General features: G+C 47.2%; 2 protein-coding genes across 7 annotated transcripts in view; one reads left to right on the top strand and one right to left on the bottom strand.

The window, feature by feature from the left end:
- CRYZL1 (crystallin zeta like 1) overlaps positions 1-15,039 on the bottom strand; it is a 653,866-nt gene extending 638,827 nt beyond the window's left edge. For all 3 annotated transcript variants that reach the window (XM_069636228.1, XM_069636229.1, XM_069636230.1), the window contains exon 1: positions 14,812-15,039. The gene's annotated coding sequence lies outside the window, so the exon portion shown is untranslated. The remainder of the gene's footprint in view (positions 1-14,811) is intronic.
- Positions 15,040-15,135: 96 nt separating this feature from the next.
- The window catches only part of ITSN1 (intersectin 1), a 3,188,156-nt gene continuing 3,177,849 nt past the window's right edge, over positions 15,136-25,442 (top strand). For 2 of the 4 annotated variants that reach the window (XM_069636218.1, XM_069636217.1), the window contains exon 1: positions 15,136-15,312. The gene's annotated coding sequence lies outside the window, so the exon portion shown is untranslated. The remainder of the gene's footprint in view (positions 15,313-25,442) is intronic. The other 2 variants (XM_069636220.1, XM_069636219.1) reach the window with 2 other exon arrangements.

Raw genomic sequence — 25,442 nt, 5'->3', positions numbered from 1 at the left:
GGATCATGACATGTGAGGAAGGAGAACAAAATCTTAAACCTGCAAAGAGAAGACGGAGAGAACACAGAGGATAGAAGGGGGGGGGAGAGAAAACAGGTAATGCTCCAAGTGCCAGAGCTGGGAGTGTAAAGCGGTAAGGCATTTGGCCAGAACGTGGGGTAGGAAATGCAGAACATCGAAGTGTAAACTAGTAAAACGAACTTAAGGACAGACATTTAAGAAAGTGTACACTATAAAACACACTGGATGTGCATGCAATCCTCATTGGAACCGTTGCTCTGAATGCATTCAATCCAGGCCCCGCACCAGGAGCTGCAGTGCTTGAGGGACCTAGTTTTAAGTACAGCAAGGTGCCCCTGAGGCAGTTTGTTGCAGGGCCTTGATCCGACCCTCTCCCTTCTCTTGGGTCTGCTGCACTCTAGGTTCACTTCACCCTCACATACATCAGACTACCAGCCATGCATCACCTCGCAGATTCGGGCAATAGTGTCTTCCCACCAGTGGAGTCACCAGCAGACTGCCCCTAGACTTCTCCCTCACTGGATCACCCTTGCAGCAAAGTAGTGGTAATTGGCTAGATGAGGCCTCATGACAAAGGCCTGAATGGAAAAGCTCTCGTCCACAGCAGTACCTGTGGTACAAAGTCAGGAACAGCCATGTGAGCTCTTGGCTGCAAGCACATTTTAGCTAGGTGGGCAGCGGCATAGACTATTCTCTTTAAACTCATTGGGATTCCCACACCAAGAAACATTTGTGATCCTACAAGAATGTTCTTACTAACACTTGGCCAAGGACTGCCTAACCCTAGTAAAGTAAGTCTATCCTAATCGAGTCAATGTGTCACAGTCCTTCTCAGCCTCGCTCTCAGTCCCAAACAACACGAGAAAGCATTTAGTGTAACTGCTGAAACCTTGCTTTGTACATTTGTTTGGGGGTAAATTACATATGTATCAGACTACTGTGCCCTCTGCACTAGGGACGGTTAGGAAAGATTTGTCTTTTAGGCAACTTTCCCTCGATATTCTATGGAAATCCAAATGTTTTTGCTTTTTTTTTTTTTAACCTGTCCTGACATTTTACAAATAAGTAAAGCCTGTCTTTTGCTGATTTGTCACAGGGAACCTGATCAGTCCTTCAGACTACCAGTACTGGGAAACTATGTTTCCCTTTTGTCTTTTTACCCTTTTGGATAACTTTTTAAGAGTGCACACAGCATCTTACAATGCAGTGAACTGGGGTATGCTTTTTTACACTAGGGATTTTTGGTTATTTTTATATGTGCCTATGGACTAGCTGATGGCAGCAACAACATTTTTACAATATTTGCATTTTTTCTGGTGAGCACATTCACGTTTACTGTGTTTGGCTACTAAATGTAGCTGGTGCCCTAAAATGGTAGTGCCACAAGATTTTTTGCTTGTTCTTTGGCCACATTGTTTATTGGCCTTCTTCCTGCCTTTTCAGGTTAGGAAATCCCTTAAATGGTCATGCATTTGCTGGTGAAAGCTGCAGCTTTTGTGGGCTAGAGCCTGCCAGGAGTGCCTGGGCTTGGGAAGTGGGTGTGACGATCTAGTCCCATTTCACAACCATGGTGCCAGAAAGTCTGGTGTGCATGCATGAGTGAAACACAGTGGTCCCTGATTGTACCACTGCTGGCTGAGTGAGTGGTGCAGATCCTTATCATTGGGGGGCTAGTTTTTGCCACAAGTCTGGATTTGTTCTAGGAAGACGACTCCTGCAGCCCTTCCAGAAAATCAGCGTTGGAGCCAAGCATCCGGTGTAGCCATGCAGCTGACTGAAGACCTGTGGACGACTCCTCAAGAGGCCTGACACCCTTTCCTGCAACTGTCCCGGTGGCCCTGCTGGACTACCTAATCCGAGAAGGACCTTTACAGTTTTTCGACCTTTGGACTGGTGGGACCAACCAGTCTCGACATCTTCTCATGTTCCTGCTGCTTTGAGCCTACAGAATCGTCCCTGGACCACCCAGTGGACTGACCAGTTCTGAATTGGTCTACCGCACCAGAAGCGTTGCTGTTCTGCGTTTTTGCCTGGAACTTCCGTAGTCAGATTGTTCTACAGGTCGCCTTCCTGCCTGTCCTGGAAGGTCTTCGTCGATCACGAGTGGAGAGATGTCTGCTGTCGCCCATGTGCGGGGACCATCACTGGAACCAGCTTTCCTCCAATTGGCAGAATGTCCTGAAGAGGTTTACATTGGTGGCTGCTGCATTTCTTCATCAGAAAGGGTTGCACTCAACTCCTGGGCCTGACTGGAATCTGCCTTGCACCCACAGCTTCTGGGCATCTTCTACTGGATCCAACGGTGGGAGAATCTACCTCCAGCAACTCCCAGTCGACCTCCCTAGTCAGTTGGGAAAATCAGTCAGGTGTGAGTATGTGCAATACTTACAGCCGCCCCAGCCTCCCATATAATAAACCTTAGAATAAACTTTTGTTTATTCCATTCTTTTGCTTTTTTAAATTCCGTTTTAAAAGCTGTTCTAATAAAAGTATCCAACTTACCTGAAAAATCCTTGAGAAGTCTTCCGGAACATTTTTCACCTCCACAAGAACCTTTCCTAACTTTGTCCCCTCTCCTAGAAGGAAATGTGTGAGACCCCATTCAACATAGAGATTGGACTCATACAGTTTGGTCATTACACTGGTGAACTGGTTTCCTTACTGCATAATAACATACCTTGCTTTCAGGTGTTTAAATAAATTGTATGTTTTTCTACAAACCTAGGGTACTTGCCTGTCTAAGCAGCAGTATTGTGTGCTTCACTTTGGGGATGCCTGACCACACCCACTCACTCTTGGGACTAAGCCTTGACCGCAACCCTCCAGACCATCATTCTTCACCTGCCAAGCCATTACTGAAGGGGAAAGACCATATGCAAATCAGGCTTGGTCCCACCCCTAAAAGGGACAGTCACCCAAACTGCTTGGTCACATTCCTTCTGCACGAGATCACAAGCATCAGACACAAACTAGAGTAAACCTTAGCAAGATTTTTGAGCTACCCATCTCGATTCCACAGTACTTGTTATTTCCTCAGCAACAACTTATCCTTGTCAAACATGTTTAATTCATAAAACGCACGAACACCCCTTTGAATCTATCCTGCAATATGAAAATGTGTGCAAGCCCTTTGAAACTGCTCCAGAGCTCTCAGACGTCTGACCCATTCTCATAAGTACTGTTATACTGCTGGGGTTCCGGCAATCAGAATGAAAGGCTCTGCAGGCAGGGCCTCTGCCTGGCTACGCAGTGGTAGAGCGCGCTGCAATTAAATGTTGCAGGCAGGAGTCATGGTGGTATGAGACTTGAGCACGGCTTTGGCTTCCTTCTTCTTGCTGACAGATTTTACACATCAGCAGCGATTATTGGACACCGAGGCTTGAGCCTCATTACTCCATCTTATCAGGTTGAGCGTGAAGTCGTGGGTTGGATTTCTTCATTGTCTGTGCAGACTTGTCACAGTAAGGCTGGTTTCACAGGGTCTTTGCCTTGAGGGGCCATAGGTACCAGTCAAAAGGGTTTGCAGTGGTGGCAGTGATTCATGTGATCAGATGGTTTGGGTTCTGATCCAGTCCTTGGCAGACGTTCTTGCTCAGCTTTGCTAGATGTTCGTCCAACATCTCAATGTCCAGTTTGCTGTGAAGGTCAGCTATCCTTGTGAAGAGTGGAGCTCCAGATGCTATCTGCAGGGCCTTGTTCTGGACTATCTGAAGACTGTTTCAGTGTCACTCGTGGCAGGTCAGCAATGCTGGGGAGGCATATGTCAGGATAGGTTTGATGATTGCCTTGTAGACGATCTTTATCCGCAAGGGCATGTACTTGGTCTTCAGGAGTGGGTACAGCGCTGCCATCTTTCCTGATGCCTGCTGAGACTGGCGTAATGGATGGCTGTGCGCACCTTTTATTAGCAGGATGACATGTCTCCCACGTGTCATGGTGCATGTGACTTTTCCAGGAGGGGCTTAAGTTACAACATCCCATTCCAAGTATATAACTTAAAACAAACAACATGATGCAGCAATAAACATAGCGCCAACCCCGTACATTACATTTTGATTCTTAGATCACATACGCTAATACTCCGTCAACGGGGTGCTGAGCGGTACGCACCCCTATAAAATACTTTATTATTCCAAGAGAGGTGGAATACCCACGACATGTGCTTTTACTGGGCCCTTTTAAGCATATTAGACATGAAGGAACACAGCTTTTGCTGGGTATTATTTAAGCATGTAACACATGCGAGATCCCAACTTTCATTGTGACCAATTTAATCCACTTGTTACATGCAGGATCACAGCTTTCATAAGTCACATCATGGTACTCTGGAGCATGCACACGTAGGCAAACACAAAGCTGCACACAATACATTATATATTTGCATGGCTGCAGACTACAACGTTCTCTCAGCCTGTGGCCAGTTTAAACCCATGGGACGTGCGGGTGCACAGCTTGAAGGGCGCTTGATAGTCCATTGGGCATGGGGACACAATAAATCACACACTTACATGGATGCGGACAGCAGCATTCACTTTGGCTGCGGCCAATTTAAGCCCACTAGATGGGCGGGAGGACAGCACCAAGGTCCATCACTGTCCACTGGGAGACAGATTGGGATTGGTGCGGTGTCAGAAACCTGAAGGTGTCTCCCTGTCTAAACCTCGAGGGTCCATTATCCAGGTGGCCAGGACACAGCCATCGCTATTGGATCGAGTTCATGGGGGTGGACCAGTGAGGGAGGATCACCTGAATGGGAGGTCCTTGAGGAGTGAGAGTGGGACACCGACGGGTGAGACGCGCTATACCCCTTCGTCACCTTTTCCCCATCCTTCACGTAGGACATTTAAAAAACTGCCAGCCGCTTTTGCGACACGAACACCTTCGCACCTCGCAATAGACAATGGACTAATATGCAAACTATTTACATGACATGTCCCAACCCGAGGGTCACGCAGAGTCAGGAAATTAACCAAAATCATACACAGCTGACAGAACTTTCCTTTCCAAGCAGGGATAAAAAGGTGGAGTAAGAAAGTACAATACAAGCAAGGCGAGCATGGCAGACAGTACGACAAGATGGCTAGTCAAGCGTGGCAGTACAAGAGAAGGAGAAAGGTGGCGGGAATCGAGAGGGTGGTGAGGAGAGAAGTGACCTTGCCCTTTTCATCCCAGACCCGCAGAACCTTCATGGAAGAGAGCCTAAGACCCGAACAATAGCACCATTGTCTTGCAGCAGATGTCAACAGCACATGGGGCAAGCTTATGCCGATAAGCAGGAGCGAGGGAAGCTCCCGCGCCCGTGGTACCGGCCTTGACTCCAGAGAAGCCAAAAGCCAAGCGGTTCATCACAGCCGGTGAGTCGAGGGGAGAACTGATAAGAACCGGGCTGTGTAAAGTGGGAATCGCAAAGTGGCACGTTTTTTAACCAAATTTGATGAACTATGAAGGAACTATAAAAGTGTTAAGGGGAGACCAGCTATAAAGGGAAACCGGCACCACGTGGGTGCTAAACTTAAGAGACTCTGGCCGATCCCCATGTGAATGAAACTACAATTACCAGAAGGCCGCAGGAGGGAAAGCAAAATAGGTCAAAGTGGTCATACAGAATGTCAAGCAAAATCCCTGTACAATCGAAAGACTTGGATCTACAAGCAGTGTGAAAGAAAGGGAGGTGAATCCCACAAACACTGAACTGTGTAAAAAGGAGAACATTGAAAGTAAAGAGGGGTCAGCGCCCAGAAGAGGGGGACCCAGGGGTGAGCCACTATCACACTGATCCAGAACAACCGTAAGCCTGGTGAAGGGAGGCTAAGAATCGAGAAGGGCCATAGCCCGGCAGAGGGGGGATCCAGGGGTAAAGCTATCATCCAAACTTCAATTAAGAAAAGAACCGACATATAAATTGAGGAATACGATACGTGGAGTGTCAGCACCCAGAAGAGGGGAACCGAGGGGTCAAACCATCACCCTATGTGAACTGTGGATGACAATTGAGACAGGTCAGTGCCCAGAAGAGGGCGACCGAGGGTGATCCATCATCACTCTAAAAGAACGGGCCGGAGCACAGCATCAAAACATCTCACTGTCCATGGGGCATTGGGGGACGCACATAAAAGGGGCAACACTTCCATTAGTTCTGGAGCAACATGTTCACAGCGCATGCAGGCAAGGCCGCGCCCATGTCACTGGGGGTCACATCTACTCTGTGGTATCAGTCCCTCCAGGGCAGTGGTCCATGCCTCCCAGTGCCGACAAGATGTTGGAGTTGGCTGGTGGCAGAAACCATGGGGTGGCAAGAGCGGCCTCCAGCAGGACACTGCGCATCGAGAACAGTGGTGACATAAAAGTGGCAGACCCGCTCCTGGCTCATGCTGCGCAGAAGGGCCACAAGGATAGGCAGGGTCCAAGTTGTGAGGATAGCATGAACTGACCTGCTCCTGTCGAACACTGAGTACCTGGGCCCTGAGGATAGGCAAATCTACAAACACGACTGCTCCGGGATCTCTGGCAGCAGCGGCCTGCACTCAGGCAGGTCTTCATTGGTATTGGCCAACGGTTGCCAGACAGTTTTGGGTCTTGGGTGAGACGTGACTGGGGCAGTGGTCGGTGTTGCGTCCTCCTCCCCCAGGCAGGATATACTGCATCACTGTCAGGAGCAGCATGCTTTACTGCAGCAACGGTCTGTGCCGCGCTGTCTCCCCCCCAGGCAGGAGCATAATGGCACTGTGATACATTGGCAGTCGTCACTGCACTGCTACTTTTTCTCCCCCAGGCAGGAGCAGCGTTTCGTTCTTCTGATTCTTTTTTCTTCTTTCGATAATCGTATGGCACGCTCCATGGACTCTGGGGTGTGCGCACCCGCTCAAGCAGCACCTTGTTGGCAGACAGATGGTTGTTGGGAAGACCCGACCCGCACGCATGCACTGCCAGGCGGGCGTGTGCAACAGCGTGCTCCGGCACACTGAGCTCGAACTACCTCGTCGTCAGTTGTTATATTGCTGGAGGACCGGCAATCAGAATGAAAGGGTCTGCGGGCAGGGTCTTTGTCAGGCTAAGCAGCAGTGGCATGCGCTGCAATTAAATGCTGCAGGCAGGAGTCATGGTGGTATGGAACTGGTGCACTGCGTCCTGTCTGTCTTCTTCTTGCTGATAGATTTTACCCTTCAGCTGTGATTTGTGGATACCTAAGCTTGATTCTCATTACTCCATCTTATCGGGTTGAGTATGTAGTCTTGGGTTAGGATTCTTCATAGTCTGTGTGACCTTGTCACAGTAGGACTGGTTTCACAGGGTGTTCGCCATAATGGGCGGCGGTTAGCAGTCGGAGGGCCGTGCACACCTTTTATTAGCAGGATGACGTCTGGGCTTTTGTACGATCCCAGGAGGGGCTTAAGTTACAACAACTATCGAGTTGCTTTGAAGTGTTTCCGGGGAACTCCATCTCCAGGTATAACCAATCTTGATGGTTGTGTTCTCCTAATCCATAATGAGGCAAATTAAAGTATCGCTTTCGAACCAAACCTACACAATAGCAATTGCAAATGTAGTTTGCTATGACGAGGCCTCTGCGATTATCACGTCCCAGTACTCACCTTCTGATCTACCCTTCACTCACTCATTTGCTTCCATTATTTGTTGCTTCGCCTACCTACAAACGACATCCACCACAAAGAGTACAAACAAGTTATAAGTGGAAGCGTTTTTATAAGGGGCATTCTTTTAGTAGGAATATTAATTATTTGTGTCTCTTTTAACTACAGTGATACGGAATAACGGAAACTTCCATTTCATAGATCAGGGTTTGGTTTATTAAGACTGTCTGTTTTACAGCTGGGACCATTTCTCTGTATTCAATTATGTTAGTTACTATGGGCCTCATTACGAACCAGGCGGTAAGTTACCGCCTGGGCCGTGACTTTACCACCATGGCGTAAACTATGTTTACGCCATGGTGGTTGGCGGACTTACCGCCCCATTCCGAGTTTGGCGGGGCGGTAAGTCCCCAATCCCCATTTACCCTTCCCCATTCCCATTTTTGCCCCATAGGGCATAATGGGAGTGGGGAAGGCATTAATTACGCCACCGTAAATTACGGTGGCATAATTAACTCCATGGTCCCTTAGCGCCATGGATTTTAACACCTGCTAAAAGCAGGTGTTAAATCCGCCATGGCGCTAAGGGACCTCGTACTCAGGCGGTAAGGGTCGGCGCCGTTTACGCCGCCGTAAACCCCTTACCGCCTGAGTCGTAATGAGGCCCTATGTGTGCTTTCAATTAAATGGCCAATTTTTATTTATTTGATGTATTTGAATTTATAAAGCGCCAAACGTCCCTCGGGCATCGTGGCGCTGTTACAGAATACTTGCTTAAAAGAATAAATTAACCATATTGAGCTCACAGAATAACAGTTTACGTATTTACATATCAGCAGTATATCAGCTCACAGAATCACAGTTTATATATTTACAAATCAGTATTACATAGCGAGCTACCGAGTGCAGTACAATGATGTGATATAATAGTAGCCCATGGCGTACTGGCTTGCCGATCTCTAAGGAATGTGTCCTAGAGGTCATTCTATAGCCCCCTTCATAAACAGGGCTGTCGAGACAGCATGGGCACCAGGGTAAATAACCTCTCGGCCCTTCAAAGGCTGCCCCGTACAAGTGAACAAACCTGTTGGTTGCACTGGCTGCCCCCATGAGTGAAACATAACAGAATAACCTGCTTCCCCGGCCTCCTCCACTATCAGTCGTCAGAGAAACCTCAGGTTTTCTCTGACTGCGATGGGTGCTTGAAGAAAAGGAGGCCACACTGGTAGAAGAGGTAAGTTGTTTAATCTACGGAGCTCGCCGGTCGCCCTAATCACTCCGAGCTCAACTATGGTTTCATCTTAACTGCCGCTGTCCGCTGCGGTCATGCGACTCTCATTCAAAGGATAACACGAGAGCACGCGCGACCGCCGCGAGACAGCATAACATTCTCTACACATCTTCCCCCTCAAACAGGGCAAATACATTTTTCAATAATGCTCATAACAGTAACGTAAAAACTTAACAAAACGACAGATAAGTAATCAGAAAAAATGTGTCTGAACTGGACAGAATAGAAAGTCAACAGTAATGCACAGCTTGCACATGACCTGAGAAACCTCAGAGTTCAGTTTCATAATGCACATCTTACACATGACGTGAGCAACTTCCGTGTCAAGTTTCGTAATCCCTCATCCACACCGGCTTAGATCTAGCCCTATGTGAAGAATCTTCTTTGACCTTTGAAGGTCATCTTCTCTGACCTTCCCACCTGTATTTTCCATGTTCTCATCTGGCACCCTTCTTTTCATCTCTTCATTCAATTTAGGATTATCCTCCTCCACAGTTCTCAACTGTTCCTCAAATTTACTCTTTTCCCCCCATCACCCGCTCTCGCCAACCTTCCTTTCGACCAAACTTCACCACCTTCCAAAACGACCACATTACCTTTTACTGCACATATCTTCTTCGGACCCAGAAATCTACTTTCCATACACTTGTTCACTAGTCTAGGATTTTTGACATATACTTTTTCCCCAACCTTCCATTCTCGTTCTTTCACTCTCATCCTGTCATCAAACAGTTCCTTATTTCTTTCCTGACTCAATGTAATTAGTTACATAATATGATTCCGATCAACATTAACCACTTTGGCCATTCCCAGCCATCCTGGACAAAGCCTTGTCCCAGGCTCCCTTCCTTTCATCGAAACAAATGGAGATACTCCCGTCACAGAATGTGGCGTAGTGACATAATTCCATGTCAGCATCCTTAATACTTCCCTCCATGGTTGTCTCGATTTCATGGCCATCTGCAGGCCCCCTTTTATGTACCCGTTTATTCTTTCAACAAGTCCATTGGCTTTAGGATTATACAGAGCAGTCCTTGTGTGTTTTATGCTGTATCCCTCAAGAAACCTTTTCATTGCCCCAGACACAAATTGCACCCCATTATCCGACACAATTTCAACCGGTACCCCCTCCTTAAGAAACACTTTTTCCAAGAATCCAATCAACTCCTTTGCCGTGACCTCCTTTACAGCTTCCCACTCAAACCATTTGGAATGAAAATCCACCACTACAAACACAAACTTCAAGCCTTCTCCCAGACCCGCTACAGGACCCATTATGTCCACCGCTAACTTGCTCCACGGCTGGTCCGGTACCACATTTGGAATCATCTGAGCCTCCCTCACCACTCTGCATTTGTCACTCATTTGGCAAATTATGCAATCCTTGACATACCTTTCCGCACACCTATCAATTCCCGGCCACCAATAATTCTGCCTCAATTTCCTCTTCATAGCCGCTTCTCCAGGATGCCCCTGATGAGCCAGCTCAACTAGTACCGACCTAAGGGCATGAGGAGGAACAATACACCTCCCTCTCCTTAACCGATCATCACATAGGTTTAACTCATTTTTCACTTCCCACCAAGCATTGAATTTACAATCCAAGTCCTTTTTTCCTGGCCACCCCCTCACCGTCCAACTTTTGATTAGCTTGAGATCATCATCAGAATTTTCTTCTTTTGCCCATTCCTCCTTACTAACCGCACCTTGTAACTCCGCTACTACTAACTCCTCCTCCGTCTCTCTGTCTTCCATAGGTTCACCCCTGAGTGGTAGTCTGGAAAGGCAGTCTGCCACAACATTACGCTTCCCTGGCAAGTAACTCACATCGAAGTTAAAGTTTTGGAGTCCCAGACCCCACCTGCTTATTCTTGGAGAACCCATGGCCCATCTCCCACTCTCAAACATCTGAACCATGGGTTTGTGGTCCGACCTGACAACAAATCTCCTTCCCCACAAGAAGAACTTAAAATGATTTACTGCCCAAACCATGGCCAACGTTTCTCTTTCAATAACTGAATATTTGCTCTCTGCCCCTCTCAGCGTCCTAGACGCAAATGATATCACTCTCTCAGTATTGTCTCTGTCGTACTGCACTAACGTCGCACCCAGTCCCAACATGCTCGCATCTACTACCAAAACAGTCTTGTCCTTAGGGTCAAATCTACCTATGGATGGTGCCTCACCCACTGCTTGCTTAATACACTCAAAAGCCACATCACATTCAGCAGACCATTCAAACTTCACTCCCTTTTTGAGTAACATTCTGAGGGGAACTGACACTTTGGCAAAATCCTTTACAAATCTATGATAATATTCGGCCAAACCTAAAAATGATTTCACCTGCTCTTTATCTTTTGGTACAGGTGCACATCTCACTGCTTCCACTAAATTCTTTTTAGGCCTCACCCCTTGCTCATCTATCTCATGTCCCAGATACTCCATTCTGTGTACCGCAATCTTACACTTGCTCCTCTTCACCGTCAACCCTGCCTCACTCAATCTGCTCAACACTTGTCCCAACACCTCATCATGTTCTTCAGTAGAACTAGCATATATCAGCACATCGTCCTGGAACACAATAATGTTCTTTACTCCACTCAACACCGTCTCCATGACCCTTTGGAATACGGCTGCCGCCGAGGCAAGCCCAAATGGCATCCTGCAGTATTTGAATGAACCAAACACCGTGATAAATGCTGTCAGGTGTTGACAATCCTCCTTCAGCGGAATCTGATGGTAAGCTTGTGAAAGATCAATAACCGAAAACGCTTTGGCATTGTTCAGTACTGACAGCTGGTCACCTATTATTGGTAGAGGATGTCTATCCACTAAGATGTTCCTGTTCAGATCTCTCAGATCCACACATAGTCTAATATCTCCATTGGCCTTAGCTGCTACTACTACCGGCGATAGCCATTCCGAACTTTCACTCTTCTCTATTACTCCCCTTTGGAGTAACGACTCCACTTCTTCTTTGAGTTTCTCATTCAATCCATGAGGTACCGGCCTCACCCTGTGCACTTTCGGACTGGCCCCTGCCTTTAGTCGGATTTCATGTTCAAAACCCTTCAACATCCCTAGTTCCTCATGAAACACCATGGGATACTCCTTTTCCCATTTATCCTTCAGTTCAGCTACATCAACTGGTCTCTCCGCGTTCGCCTGTATTCTAATTCCCAACTTCCACTGTTCTTCCCATCCTAGGAGTGAAGAACCTTCTTGGGTAACATACACCTCTGCTTCGCAGCTCCTCCCTTTATACTTGATGGAAGCCTGGAACATCCCTATAATTCCAATTCTAACGTTTCCATACGCATACGGTTCTATGTTGTGCTTCTTCAATTGTGTCACGTCTCTTTGCATGCAACTCAGAAATGTCGCCTTTGACATCAATGTCCATGGTGAGCAACTGTCCACCTTCATTGTCACCACCCTTCCATCGACCATGAATACATCTGTAGGCGCACCTCCTTTGCTTGAGACCTCTGTTACTTCCAGTACATGCTTCGTTTGGTTGCTCTTTCCCATTTCCAGATCCTCACCTTGTTCAGACATTCTTCCACCTACTTCAATGCTCTGCACTGTCCCTGATTCACGACAAACTCTCGTGAAATGTCCTTTCTTCTTGCATTTTAGACATGAGATATTTCTGGCTGGACAAAACGTGCTTGTGGAAATATGACGGTTACTACTGCACTTGTAGCACTTGATTTCCTTGTTTGAGACTCCCTTGCGAAATCCCTTCACAGCAGCCACTTCTCCTTCCGACTTGTCTCCCTTCATAGTAGTCATATATTTATGGGTCTGTTCCATACTTCTTGCCATGCCTACGGCCGACTCCAGCGATGCATCTTTAGATAGTAGCCTCTCTTGTATCTTTATGTTATTCGTGCAACGAACTAATTGGTCCCTTATGAGAGAGTCAGTGAGCAGCCCAAATTCACACGTATGACTAAGAGACCTCAACGCTGCAATGAAGTTTTCCACCGGCTCCTGTGGATCTTGTACCCTTTGGAAGAACTTGTGTCTCTCAAATGTTATATTTTTCTTGGCTTCAAAATGAACTTCCAACTTCCTTTCCGCCATGGAGTATTGGTCCACCTCCCCCTGGCCTTGCTGTGGAAGATCAGGTAATCCATCATAGACACTTCTGCCTTCGGTTCCCAGATTGTGCAGCAGGATCGCCTCTTTTCTCGCTGCTGCAAACTTATCCCCTCCGATTGCAATCAGGTACGTGTCAAACAACTTCTTCCACCTGTCCTACCTTATAGGTGGAGCACCAGGTTCTGACAGGAACAGTGGCGGGGGTGACATACTAGCCGCAGCCATCTTCTTGTGTATGGTGCCCTATTCACACAAATATCACCACTTGCGTTACTGCACCCTTATCTCCAATCTTATTCACTGTTGCTCTCCTTATCTCCTAATATTTGTCAGTCCTATATGCTTAAATGCTCTTAAGCAACTCTTAAATGTAGAGGGCGCGGGTTCACTGTATCGGAGTATTTCCTTGAAACACAGCCTTGTGTGCAGCCTCTTCCACCTATGCAGTGACTTTACTGTCCTCTGGGATGCACTCTCCCTGTGAACCCTGCAATGACCTGAATGTCCACTAGGGGCTCACCGCTGCTGCAGCTTTAATGTCCTCAGACACACTCCCCTCTTATGATGGCTTCTTGTTGGCCCCGAGTTCCTCTCAGCAGTACCTCCTCCCTGGCTGTGCCCCCAGCTCCCCCTCTCCCTGCTCCTCACCTTCTTGTCCAATGAGAGGGGGAGTGGGCGGCACCCACCAGGAGAAGCAGCCTTTTCTTGTGTGGCCGCTCGCTCGAGTGAAGGTGGGGAGAACGTCCCCCTGCAGCGCCACGCTCCGAGGCGCCGCGGAGACAGTCCCTCTTCAGGCCCCCACCTCTCCACAGGCCTTCTCCTGTCGCCGGGCCTGCCCTCCGTGCCACGAACGGCGCGTTCCGCGTAGAGGGAAACGTCGCCAGGCTCCGCGGCAAGCTCCGTGTGCCCCCTCGTCGCCACTTGAAGAAAAGGAGGCCACACTGGTAGAAGAGGTAAATTGTTTAATCTACGGAGCTCGCCGGTCGCCCTAATCACTCCGAGCTCAACTATGGTTTCATCTTAACTGCCGCTGTCCGTTGCGGTCACGCGACTCTCATTCAAAGGATAACACGAGAGCACGCGAGACAGCATAACATTCTCTACACATTAACCACCTTCCAAAACGACCACATTACCTTTTACTGCACATATCTTCTTCGGACCCAGAAATCTACTTTCCACACACTTGTTCACTAGTCTAGGATTTTTGACATATAATTTTTCCCCAACCTTCCATTCTCGTTCCTTCACTCTCATCCTGTCATCAAACAGTTCCTTATTTCTTTCCTGACTCAATGTAATTAGTTTCATAATATGATTCCGATCAACATTAACCACTTTGGCCATTCCCAGCCATCCTGGACAAAGCTTTGTCCCAGGCTCCCTTCCTTTCATCGAAACAAATGGAGATACTCCCGTCACAGAATGTGGCGCGATCTCTAAGGAATGTGTCCTAGAGGTCATTCTATAGCCCCCTTCATAAACAGGGCTGTCGAGACAGCATGGGCACCAGGGTAAATAACCTCTCGGCCCTTCAAAGGCTGCCCCGTACAAGTGAACAAACCCGTTGGTTGCACTGGCTGCCCCCATGAGTGAAACATAACAGAATAACCTGCTTCCCCGGCCTCCTCCACTATCAGTTGTCAGAGAAACCTCAGGTTTTCTCTGACTGCGATGGGTGCTCTTACGCCTATACGACCGCCTTGGACTTTTTCACCGACACTAGCCGCCCAGGTCCGCGGACTGCTCCTTTAATTCTGATGTCTTATATCAGCGGAATAACCATACACATGTACTCACTATTCAGCCAGACGCTTGACTATTTTGATATGCTGCGAGTCCACTGCGGGGGCCTGCTCATTTTTAGCGGATCACCAATTTGGAATGAGGAATTCAGAGACCTTCTTCTTCTTGTTGGGATAACTCCTCAAGGGCCAGAGCCTGCGATTTCCTTCCGGAGAGATGATATTCGTTTCTACTGTCACAGCTAACCCCAAATACACTCCTAGCCCCGCCCATTCTTGCGCTGGACTCGCAACCAGGAAGTGACCAAAAAGTCACGTGAGGCACGCGCCGTTGCTAAGCTCCTCTGCTCCAATGAGCTCTGGTCTCTGCGCCCGCCCAGTCATTGAGCAGGCCTGGATTGGAGTGTGTTGTGGTCTGTCAGTGATGGAGCCGAGCTGCATCGGCAGGAGGAGTTGCCCGTAGTAATAGAGGAGCCCGGGAAGGACGCCGGCTGGCCCCGGGGACCAGAGGCGGCTGTGGTTCAGGGAGTCGCTCCCCATATATCCCGTGCTCAAGGTAAGCTGGGTAAACTGATTGGCCGCTGTTTCTGGTTGGGACGTGGCTGGCGGCGTTTGTAGGGCCGTCTAGTCGCCGACTTGTAGTTCTCTGTGCTAGAGGGTGCCTGGGCTTGCATAGTCAGCTTGTGCCACGCGTGTCCGGCCGTGTCAGAGAGGGACCCCGACTGCTGCTCACACTGTCAACTAGGGCCTGCAGCAGTCGGTTCGGGATGCAAACGTTACGCGCTCAACACAGCCTTCGCTCGCCCTGAACTGCAGAAGGCCTTGGCTGGGGTCGGGTGCATGACGAGACCCCCTGTTAATAGAATTGAGCTGTCGCCTGTCTGTGGACCCATTAACACATTATTCGATGCACCTCTTGGGTTTTATGCCAGCGTTTCTCCACTACTGATGTTCATATGAAAGGGCAGATTTAAATGCCCCTTTCCATCCTCGAGTCATTGTTCGTTATTCCGTCAGAGAACCTCCCCTGCAGGGCACACTCCCTATCCCAATTGGCCCTCACTCGGAAGGTCACCCCAGCAATGTTGGCTTTCTTCTGTCAAAAATGATATTTCCTAATAGGAACCCCACAGTTAATTTAAATGAAACGGGCAATTGTTCGCTCCCATTTTTATGACAGCCGGATTTAACGGGAATGCTTGAAATACGTGATTCGTGACGAGCAGGGCTTTAAATGGGGTAAGAAATCGAGGGGGCGTGGCTTGCGTGATGGGCTTGGCCTGACAAGTACACAAAGCATAGTAAGGTACGTAATCAAATGTATGTAAGCACTTACTATGGTTCGGGTACTTTGCAAGCCATCTTACATATAGAAATGTATATGTTGCTTATGTCTATGTTTATAAAAGATGGCTTACATAGTACACAAACCATAGTAGGTACGCTCATAAATATATACATGCTTACATTTATATATTTGTTTGCGTGCCTTACTATGGTTTGTGTACTGTTAAAGCCTTCTTTTTTTAAACCGAAATATCTAACATATTTTGAAGTTTATAAAAGATGACTTGAAAAGTCTACAATTCAACCCATTTTGCAAGATGGCTTGAGTTGTGTACTTTTCAAGCCATCTTTTATAAACCTCAAAATATGTCACCAGTCCCCAGGTTCGCCCAGGGTTAAAGGCCCCTCGGTGACCTAGGAGGGGAAACAAAAGGACTGTAACTTCCTCTGGTGACCGCTCGCGCAAGGGGTCACCAGAGCAAGTTACAGGAAGCTGTGGCTGGCGGGCACTTCTGTCAGCCTTCCTAAATGGTGGGCACATATCCCATCGCGGCTGCGGCCTGAGCGGGATAATGTGTCCCGCCGTGACGGTGGTGGGGGGGGAGGGCGAATTTTTTTGAGACTGCCTGGGCCCGGCCCACTTAAACTACTGGTGACGAGTTAATCGTATGTGGATAGCGCCGCCTGCCTGCCCACACAGACCGCTATTTGGCTCTCTGTCCTGCTCTTCGCTCTTCATTCTCTACGTTCCCCACCACGTTGGCACAAGCTTGAGAATTCCACTACCGGTAGTTGCCCTTTCCTTCTCAGAATGCTACAAATATAATGTACGTACCTCCTTAATCGTTATTGTATTTGCAATGGTTCATGATCCTCCAGGGACTTTTTTCGTCATCAAGCATACAGCATGACCGACTGTCCATGGTGTTAACAGCATGGACAAGAACAATCGGAGCCAGTACTATGCTTTGCGAGGCAATTTGCAGCCAAATTGGCAGGAGTGACAATACGGACGATGACGTCACGGGAGTGGCATTAATTAGCCTTTCATAGTCTAGCAGTGTACAATGAGAGATTGCATTTTTTTTTTGTGGAGACCACGTAGTGATGTGCTCATCAATGGCCACTATTATACATTTAGCCACCCAATAGACACTATTAAAACTATGGTTTTGGCGTTTTCCAAAAGTGCGTAATTACAAAAAGAAACATGTATACCATTGCCTAACTTTTACAAATAAGACACAGTAACAGGAATTGTGTGCCCAAGGCACGCGCACCCACTAAGTGTTGACGCTGGGATTTAATCGGGAAAGGCCCTTGACAGATCACATCTTAACAGGGGCGGGTGATGGGTCGTGTGTGTATTATGCAACCTAACAAATACATTATGTACCAGCACGCAAATAAATACATTAAACCGTTTATAAATGCAATGGATTAGTTTGTGGACGTCATTGTTTTGAGAAGATAAATTCAGATTTGTATAGGCTTCCGGATGCAAAATCCCACAAAGGCTCTTATAACCTAAGCGTGAACAGCAATTTAAGGGTACTTGGTGCCATCCAAAAGTGTTTCTACTGGTTCTGGCTTTTTTGAGGCTCTATTGCCAGGCGCTGCTGGAATGGTTTTCAGGGCCCGTCCTTCCCCGCATCCGGGACTTTAAGGCGGCTGAGGCCACCCGCAGGGCGATGGGTCTTACAGACTGCTCATGACTTCCACCAGAACTAAGAGAAAATGTCACAATGTTTCCATACGACCCCAACAATCTTGATCATTAAACAAAACGAGCATCAGCGAAGCCAATACGTCCTGTCTTTTTTGTACTTAGTATTAGGATGTATTTGAAAATGTAGCTTTGTAGGAATGTTCTTCAAACGGAAACCTTGGTAGCCTTTGCAAAGATTTGACTCGGCACACAGTGTGATCGAACGTTTACTTTTTTTTTTTTATAAGATGGTAGAATTCTTGTAATAAGTGCATAGCTACCTTAAGTTCTCTGTAGAAACGTTCTTTTATTGGTAGTCTATTCTACCAATAAGTCTTTTCTCTCTGAACACGACTGCTAAACGTTCAAATACCTTGTGCCTGCACTTCTTGGTAGGACTCCCGTGCGTTAAATAGGGCAGCGTAGTGCTGCTCGGTAAAACGGTTACATGTTTAGCTGGACAGCACAGGCATTTGTCTGCCGGTAGGGCTGCTGTATTTTTAATTTTGCAGTGCTATATAATACTTAGTACTATAGTACTGTTACTAATTGGGAACCTTGGTTATGATGCCAAAGTTGGAAAATGGCTTGAAGTTACCTTTTACGCCTTATAGCATTTTTAGAAATGTATAAAGTGCCTAGTATATTTTAGAGTATATGTATGTGAAGAAGAATAATGTAATTAATGCTTGTATGAATTGATAACATGGAGATTAATGTAGGCGGAGAAGTTTGATTTTGGTAATTGCTTTATTGCTATATAACATTGTGGCGAACTCCCCTGCGAAAAGCTGGCGACTACCTTAGTTGAAGTTACTTTATTCTTTTAAATAGATTTCGAGCTTTGAGGAAAAACACTGTTTATTGCCCAACATTGTGAGGTGGAAATTCACCGAGGGGACATTAAATTGGGGATGTCACCATAACGGAATTGATGGATGAATTAATCTAAATGCTCAGCCACTCTCCGTTAGCCGACTACCTCCTCCGAATGAGTTGTCCTTTCTTCATCCATTCCATCGATGCGCCTTAGCCCACTCTCTCATCCTCAACTTGTGGGCATGTGAGGGTGGATTTATGGCTGGGATAGGATGTACTGAGGTTACATTTTATTTGTGGTTCACCAGCCATCATTGAGAGACGCGGCATAATGACTCATTTGGGAAAAATGCCTACTGAGAATATGGATCCCGAGACAAATATCTTTCACCCAAGGAGGCTTTTTAATAATCTGTCATTTAGTATCTCCCAAATAACACTACATCTCGTGCATTTCACTATACTGCTCCACCCCCACATATCAACTATGCAGTACCCCGTTTTGTTTGGCCTGGAACCGAAACAGGCACTACACTATACATAATGCTGGTACCACGCACAATCTGAAACCCAATATGCTTATGTGTACCTTCTGCTTTAGTGAAGTTTGTGATTCTGCCATCAATTACTTCTACTGTGACGAATGGCCCTCTGGTAAGGACAGGATAGCCCCAGCTTTAGATTTTTAATAAATGAGCTCGGTAATTGGTTCTAGAAGGGAGGTCTGCACATGCCTCATAAATGCTCGATGCAAACATTATATTGCCAAGCTATACCTTCGCTGAATCTACCAACGCCCTCTGCACCAGCCTTGCAGTGGTACAGGGCAGGTTCCGAGATCAAATGTTAATTCTCGACTACTGCTGGAACAGTTACTGCAGGCACAGGTGGCCTTTTAATCTTATCCTTCCAAATCTACAAATTGTATTCCTTAGTTTGGTGGCGGGAATCTTTAAAGCTGTGCCCGTTTGTGGCATGGTGACTACTATGCACACCATTATACAGCCACAGCAATTTGATATGTTTGTGTCTGCTTTGTGGACAGATCTCTGCTATGACAGAAATTATGTTTATTGGCGTCTGGTCCGACTGTCGCCACACCTGCTATGTGGAACATGGGCCAGGATGCTGCCTATTTCTCCACCCAAAGGAAGGCCCCTTCCTCCCTCTGGGAGGCCTACTGCGAACCAGTGATTCAAAGGCAGCACTGACACTCTGCAAGGGGCTGACCACTGGAGTCTCTTTGAAGTCAGTAGAAATGGGAAGGGGCCGTTAGAGTAGACTGGAGAGAGAGCTAGGCTGAGAAGGGTTCCACTATCTTGGTATCTGTTGGGGCTCACTACAACTTCCTTTCCCTCAGCCCCAATTTCCTGCAGACAAGACACTCTGGGTGTGATGTCAGAAAGCAAAGGACATTCGTTACAATGGCTTTGGCTTGAACCCCTTCAGCAGCCTTTATTCGGATCAATCCCCTGTGTTTTACTTTTATAGGGTGAGGGAATCCTTCTTGGGTTAATCTCTGGATTAGAAGAACACGAATAATGCATTGAGATCTCTGTTGGTGCAGCCTATCTATCCCAAAGTCCTCTGTCGGGGAGGTAAGGACAGAAGGCTTCCAAGGCAGATGTGAGCTCTCTCCTCTAACCATCCCCAGGGAACAGTGGGGATGAACTGCTGTGAACCAAGGCATCTTCCCCTGGCTGCACTGTAACCAGGCACCAGTTCACGGGAGTGCAGAACTCGGGATTCGCTTTGTCACTGTAGACCTTGGATTGGGCTTCCCTGCAGCCCATGTGTCTTAAGTATCCGCTTTGGGTCCGGTTTCACTGGTGAGCTGCACTAACCTAGACCATGTCTGCGTGCCACGGGTTGTGCTGCTTGAACAGCACGGTGTTGGGCCCAGTGTACCAGCTCATCAACCAGACTCTGAATTAAGGCCTCCCAAAGCTCCTAAAAGCCTGGCTCAATGGCTTTGAGCCGAGCTCCCCCCTCCCCTCTACCAGGCAAACGTTTAGATGCTACAAAGCAATAGTGTCACCCCCCCTCTCTCCCTCCACCTTTTGGGACGTAGTGACTTTTAGAACCCCCTTCCCTACTTTGTAGAAACAAACAACCCAACCCTAAACTATTGATATTATTGAAAAGTCTCTTGCCTGTACACCCCTGCTGATCAAGCCAGATTTCCTTTTCACCCAGCTCTACATTCTGTGTTTCTCTTACACGGGAGTGTTTGTAGTGTTTTTAGCTAGTGTGTTGCGTTAGTTTTCTGAATTTGTATATAACCTTCTTGGATTTTCTTATTGTGGGATCATTGTACCAACACTATATAGATTGCTACGATTATCGGCTCACACTCCTCCTGAAGATATTGCCTGCCCTCTTCATGTGCTTTCAAAAGAGGCAAAGGAGGTTGGGCCATGCCTCTTATCTTTAATTGGGATAATTGCTTGTTTAATAGTAGTGTGGTTTATCCACTTGTCATCCCTGTTATCTTGTACAGCAGTATTTCTTTCGTCACCTCCACATTATACTGTACTGAGCCACTGTAAGGCCTGAGACCACAATAAACCTTTTTAAACCACCCTGTTCTAATGTGTTGGATACCACACAGTCCGAAACATCTCCCAAGATGCCACCTACTGATTGGGCCTAAACTTCCGAAGGCTTCCAGAACAAGGTCCAAGTGCCCTACAAGATCATTTAATCTGGGAGGCTTGATCTCCTGCACATGTGGCTTGCCTGCCCGTGAAGTCTGCTTCAAGCAATGTGCCGTTGGGTTTGTAGGAAAATCAACTCTAGAATTCAGCTTCTGTTCTTTGTGATACTGCTTGAGGCAGTGTTCACTTAAGAAGTCTGCGTTTATGGCTTTCATCTTCTAGAATGGTTTGAAAAGATCAAGACTGAATTTTGGTTTTTACCGTCAAGCAGTACTTTTCAGCTGTGCAGTAACCTAGATGTGGGGCTTATGTGGGGAGGGGGGTAGGAGGGTTGTGTTCAGAAACTGTATATTTTGATGTCCTGCTTAACCTTATAGTTATGAGTTTGAACTAATTGAGAGGGATGGATAATCGAGATTTCGAGTTGACCTCGTGAGTTCTAGATTACATTTTTTTGAGTTCTGGCAAAATGTGACTCAATACAAAATGGTAATACCCCTGTGAGTTAACCTTCAAATATAGCACAAGCAATTGGGTTCCATGCACACGTGTTTAAAGTCTGTTTCTTTGCACTGGTGTGTAGTAGCTCAAGTTACTGATTTTATTTGTTACTAGCTGTCCCCGGCCAGGGGTTGCTGTGGCCCAGGCTGGTTAAAAGGAAAAGAGAGCGCACATTTCTAATATGTTTAATTTCACAATGCTTGTGGGTATATATTTTTTGTTGTTCCATTGTCTGTATAGATAAGCTGACTGTAGAACACGCAACATATAATTGTCCATGTGAGAAGCAATCCGTGTCTAGATCTATGCACCATTCTAACGATTTATCATTGAGCATTGTTGATGGTGATTGCAAACGCAAGTTGGCATGAATTGAGCTGTTACGATTTCTGTGCGAACAATGCCATTTGGAAGAATGACTTGTATTTCCTGATGTTAGATGGGGAAATGCTTTGATTCGGTGGTGTGTCCGGCAATCAAAGTTTTTAATGGCTCTGGGGATTCTCCAAGTTCAGGCAGTTAATTTTCCCAGCGGCGCAACACATTCCTTTAGTTTCTCCATTAAATTTCACAGCCTTGCAATAAGGACACACTTCAGTCATGGTGCCGATGAGAACATTCCGGCTCAAACTATAATCATCAGCTGGGTTGTACCGGAATGCAAGGCGATTGTAATCGCGTGATTGCTGAGCACGGTGTTTGACGCTGATCTGCTGTTTCTTGTTGACGTCTGTCAGCCACTCTCAGCCTGTCGCGTTCATTCGGTTGAGAACGAAGCAGATCTGAAGCTGCTTTTACGTCCAACAGATGGCACTGTTTTTCAGAAAAAGCATGTTTTTACCTGTCAAAAGTGTGACATCTATGTATAGTAGGTATATAAAAACACGCGCCTATTCGAATGAAAAGTTGTCAACATGTCAAAGCAATCTGTGAAGAACTTTCGGAGATTTAAGATTTTGAACAAATTAACATTTACATTTTTTATTTATATAGATCTGTATGGTGCTTATTCACCAAAAAGTGTTTCCAGGCGCCACAAGACAAGGGGAGGCACAGGGGAGAAAACAGTAACGGTCCCACTAGGCCTTGTGACATTCATAATGTGCAAGTGCAATAACCGGAAGTGCAGGGAGAAGGGAAGAGGAATAAGTGCTGGGCGTATGGGGGAGTGCTAAGGGAGAACCAGGGGGGTAAGCGCTCAGGATACAGGGGCAAACAGTGTGAGGGAGGGGAGGTGGAAGGGTGCCCAAGGGCAGGTGGGGCTGAGGGGAGACTGATCGAAGAAGGCCTGCCCCAGTAAGGCTCATGAGAGGTACAGGCCACCAAACATGGCAGCAGGTGGAGCCAATAGGGGAAGGTAGAAGGTGTAGGACAAAATGAAGGTCTTGGAGGGTTCTGGAATTTATGGAGATGCGGCTCAAGACGAGAGGGCCAGGAAGGCCATTAAAGAGGGAGGCTCCTGCCTAAGGAGATCACCACCCACTCCCAGCTTAGAGAAGCCTCTAACTATAGCTGGTCAGATAGCACAGCAAGTAGAGCGCTCGCTTTGACATTCGTGCAGAGCCTGATGTCACATGTTCGAATCCCGACAGGGTCAAACTCTGCCTTTCATCCTTCCGAGGTCGATAAATGAGCACCACACACCGTGGGAAGAAATCAGCGCTCAGATGAGGGTTCGTAGCGCTATATAAATGCACAAACAAAAACAAACTTGTAGAAAGTTGGAGCAAGAAGACCGAAGAATTCTTGCAGAAAGTTGGAGCTAGAAGACCGAAGAATTCTTGCAGTGAAGTATTTAGAGAGAGTTGGATGTAGTGTGGTCCCAGGTCCCAAAAAGCCTTGAGGCTGATGCAGCGGGTCTTGAATTTGATGCTTGTAGCCATAGGGAGCCAGTGAAGAGATTTTAGGGCTGGATAGATTCATTACCTCGGCTTAAGGGCCCAGGGAGGAAAGAGGCAGATTAAGGAAGAGGCTGTTGCAGTAGTCCAGCCTAGAGAGAACCAGAGCTCTGGCGACATTGAGTTTCTGGGGAAGGTGAGGAAAGGGAGATGCCTCTAAGGAGGTGAAGCTGAAAGTGAGATCTTGATAAGGTTGGCGATGTGAGAAGGAAAGGGCAGTCAAAGATGACGCCCAGTTATTTTTTTACTCAAAAGAGGGTGAGTGGAGGGGACCCGAGGAGGGCAGGCTGAGAGTAGGGGGGGGCAAGATTCCCAATGAGAAGGATCTGTCTTACTGGCATTAAGGCAGAGATTATTAAAAGCACACCATGCCTGAATAGCAGTCAGTCTGGGATGACAGCGGAAGAAGAAGATGAGGAAAGCTTCAAGGAGAAGAGAAAATGAGAAGAGCAGGTGAAGATCATGTGGTTGAGGGGGGCAAGGTAAATGTTGAAAAGCCACGTCGAGCAGATGGAACTCTGAGGGATGCTGCAGGTGGACAGTGAGATGGAGAACGGGCCCAGTTGAACTGAGCGAGCCTATTCGAGAGGAAGGTGGTCAACCAATCCAGTGCCCCTTCAGAGATGCCTACGGTTTCATGAAGCCGATTTATGAGGGTGGAATGATTGACTGTGTCAAAGGTGGAGGATAGATCGAGGAGGATGAGAACAGGAGGAGTGTTTGAATCGAGGTTTGGGAGCAGGTCATCACTGGTGTTCAGGAGAGCAGTTTCTGTGCCTCTGGCTGCTCTAAAGCTAGACTGGTGGTCACCAAGACAGCCAACATATTCATTGTGATGGATTAGTTGGGAGATGACCAGCTTCTCCAAGAGTTTGGCCACGAAAGGGGTAGTGGACGTAGGGCGGTAGTTAGCTGGGCAGGAACGGTCCTAAAACAGCCTTTTTTAGGAGTGGGTGCTGAAGGGAGTGCTTGAGGGGTGATGGAAAGGAGCTGGTGGCAAAAGAATGTTTACAGAACTTAGCCAAGGAGGGAGGCAGAGAGGCAATACTGTCCTTGATAGGTCTAGAGGAGCAGGGGAGCACCTGTTTTGGACAAGACTTTCATAGAGCAGACTGTCGTGTGACCTCATCCGGTGCTATGGGTTTGAAGGAGGAAACGAGGGAGGAAGGAGAAGTAGTCAGGGGTAGGATTGTCAAGTTTCTTTCAGATTTTGAAGAGTTAAGATGTGTTTGTGGCCCCATAGATGCAGGCTTGTTTCTTGGAGCAGATGGAAAGTCTGTCTTGACTTTGGAGCAGGTGACCGGCCAGTTTGTCAGAGGATGTGCTAGAAGCTAACTATTTTCGTTATTTATTTATTTTTTTTTGCACATGCGTTTAAGCAAGGCTATCTTGTAATCGTACCAGCTATTGCACTTTGAGACGGGCTTCATGCGGATCCTCATGGCAGGTGCAAGGATATGAAGTGTTGAGAGGTGAAGGTAAGAGTCGGTATGGGAGTCGATGGCACTCGCTTCATCAGTCAAATGACAAAGGAGGAGACTGGCAGTGAAGGCAGAGGCATAGCTGGTAGCCAGGGAGCTCAAAATGAGAGGAGGGCATGTTCAGATCAGGAGAGGGGGTTAGTGAGCGGTTTAGATAGGGAGATATCGGCAGTGATGAGCTCATCCAGGGTGTGCCGGGCTGAGTGGGTTGGATCAGAGGGAAGAATGGTGAGGGAAAGAGTCGCAGAGGTTGCAGAAGGATAGAGTGGCTGCATCAGAAGAGTCGAGGTGAATATTGAAGTCTCCAAGGAAGAGAAGCTTGGAGGTAGAGGGAG

This window comes from Ambystoma mexicanum, chromosome 7p, assembly GCF_040938575.1.
Source record: "Ambystoma mexicanum isolate Mex_15411 chromosome 7p, UKY_AmexF1_1, whole genome shotgun sequence".
Classification (NCBI taxonomy): Eukaryota; Metazoa; Chordata; class Amphibia; order Caudata; family Ambystomatidae; genus Ambystoma; species Ambystoma mexicanum.
This window is presented reverse-complemented; position numbering and strand designations above follow the sequence as displayed.